Source organism: Pan paniscus, chromosome 1 (genome assembly GCF_029289425.2).
Source record: "Pan paniscus chromosome 1, NHGRI_mPanPan1-v2.0_pri, whole genome shotgun sequence".
Lineage (NCBI taxonomy): Eukaryota > Metazoa > Chordata > Mammalia > Primates > Hominidae > Pan > Pan paniscus.
The window spans coordinates 43,895,608-43,898,070 of NC_073249.2; the positions used below are offsets into that span (position 1 = coordinate 43,895,608).

General features: G+C 51.5%; 1 non-coding gene across 1 annotated transcript; it reads right to left on the reverse strand.

Moving 5' to 3' along the window:
- Positions 1-933: 933 nt before the first annotated feature.
- On the reverse strand, positions 934-1,006 carry TRNAK-UUU (transfer RNA lysine (anticodon UUU)). The gene has a single exon. It is a non-coding gene; the product is annotated as a tRNA-Lys (tRNA).
- Between the last annotated feature and the right edge of the window lie 1,457 nt (positions 1,007-2,463).

The following is a 2,463-nucleotide window of genomic DNA, read 5'->3' on the forward strand; positions in this document are numbered from 1 at the left end:
CTTGCAATCATGGCAGAAGGGGAAACAAACATGTCCTTCTTCACATGGCAGCAGGAAAGAGAAGAATGAGAGCTGACCAAAGGGGGAATTTCGCCCCTTATAAAACCATCAGATCTCTGGTGAGAACTCACTATCATGAAAACAGTATGGGGGAACCACCTCCATGATTCGATTATCTCCACCTGGTCCCGCCCTTGACACATGGAGATTATTACAAGTCAAGGTGAGATCTGAGTAGGAACACAGAGCCAAGCCATATCACAAGGCAAGCAAAGCAGGTACCGCAGGAGAAAGCCATCTGGCAAAGAAAGGCAGATGCTGGTGGATGGTTAAGCACTGCTCTGTAGTTAGAACAAAGGAGGTGAGCAAAGTACCAACAGCACCTACTACCTGGGGTGAACCAAAGTTCCTGCCCTCATGGAGCTTACACTCTAATGAAAGAGCCATAAACAAACATATGTACTATATAGTCAGGTAGCACCAGAAGGGAAAAAGCAGGTCAGGGGTTGGAGAGGGATGGGGGATGCTATGTTAGCTTAGGTGGTCAGGGCAGGCATCTCTGAGGAGGTGAGATTCTAGCTGAGACCTAAATAGAATGAGGGACAGGCTGTCTGAAGCCAGTTGCCTGCCTGTATTTTTTTTTTTTTTTGAGACAAGAGTCTCACTCTGTCACCCAGGCTGGAGTGCAGTGGCACGATGTTGGCTCACTGCAACTTCACCCTGCCAGCAATTCTCCTGCCTCAGCCTCCCAAGTAGCTGGGATTACAGGCACACGCCACCATGCCCGGCTAATTTTTGCACTTTTTAGTAGAGACAGGATTGCATCATACTTACCAGGCTGGTCTCGAACTCCTGACCTTGTGATCCTCCCGTCTCAGCCTCCCAAAGTGCTGGGATTACAGGAGTGAGCCACCATGCCCAGCCAAAATAGGACGCCCGAACAAGGACTTGAACCCTGGACCCTCAGATTAAAAGTCTGATGCTCTACCCACTGAGCTCTCCGGGGTCACCTGCCTGTATTAAAGTCTGGGCTGTGGTGCTAAAACACTGAGTGGGGAATAACCTTGGTAGGTTGGGACAAGGGTTGGAGCAGCTGCAAGAGGTCCACAGTGGCTTCTGCAGAGTGAATGAGGCAGAGCTTAGTAGGAAATGAGATGAAAAATGCAGCCAGGGGCCTCATCAAGTTGGGCCAGGTTGGGAAATAGTTCGAGTTTTATTCTAAAGGTAACAGACGCCACTGGATGGGTGAGAATCAGAGGAATTTTTAAATCTGGTTTCTGCTTTTGTTTCTTGGTATTGAAGCCATTGGATTTCAGTACTGAAACTTCCCTATCCCAATCTTTAGTGAGGCTGTTAGGCACCCAGAAGGTGCCAACACTTTGCTGCTGGGCGTCCAAACCCAACACTGCAACACTCATTCATTCCACTTATGTTCCCAGAACTGTCCTAGGCGTGGGTATGCAGCAGTGAACACATCTGACATAAGCCCTGCCCTCCCAGAGTATTCTACAAGGAGGAGATGAATAAACAACGTAAATATGCACTATAGGTTATACATACAGAGCCCATACTAGACAACGGTCAAGGGTTTAGACTAGAGAAAAATGAAGTGCATGCAAGTGATACCAAGTGCTGGGGGGTGCTTTGAAATTTCAAACACAGGGGTCAAGGATGTCTTCCCCATGGGGCTGACACACTGAGATAGCCCCTCTCAGCCCGGCTGGCTTCCAGGAAGGCTTCTCCCCAGCTCCAGGGAATGCGTCCATTTCCTCCCTAGCACGGACCCTGCGGCCAGGAGGGAGGGCCCTGGTTGGATCTACCGAGGAGAGAGAGAAGAGCAGGGACCCTGGAGCGGAGGACTCGGGTGTGCTCATCAGATGGTCCAGGCACATGGCCTTGGAGGATGGTGGGGGGCTGGGGTGGGGGCAGGGGAGGAAAGGGGCTGGGTCTGGCAAGTCTCAGGAGAATATTGATGAGTTTTCTGGCAAGAAGTGACAGGGCTGGTGGGGACGGTGTAATGAAGACAGATGATCTCAGGCCAGCTCTGCTCATCTTCCTGTGGGAGGAGGAGGGGCACAACCCGGGTGGAGGGTGGGGAGTGGGCTTGCCAAGTGCCCGCTGTGCCCTCTCCTCTGGCACCTTAGCTCTCCAGCTGCCCCAGCTTCTCCCCGCTGCCCCTCCTTCCTCCACTCACCTCAGCCCACGCTCTTCTCTCCTTCCTGCCCTGCTTTCTCTGGAGAGAAGACCCTTTCCCCTTCCCCACTTTTCTCTCTTCTTTCTTTTCTTTTTTCCTGTTTCTCCCATTTGCCTGTCCCTCCACAGCTCTCTTTTCTCACTTCTTTTTCTCTCTGCCCACCTCCACCCCCAGCCTCCTGACTGTGACCTCCAGAGCAATGCGCTGTCTTTTCTCTGGGGATTTCCTACAATTCTCTAAAACAGTGGCGACCCCCGATTCTATCAACA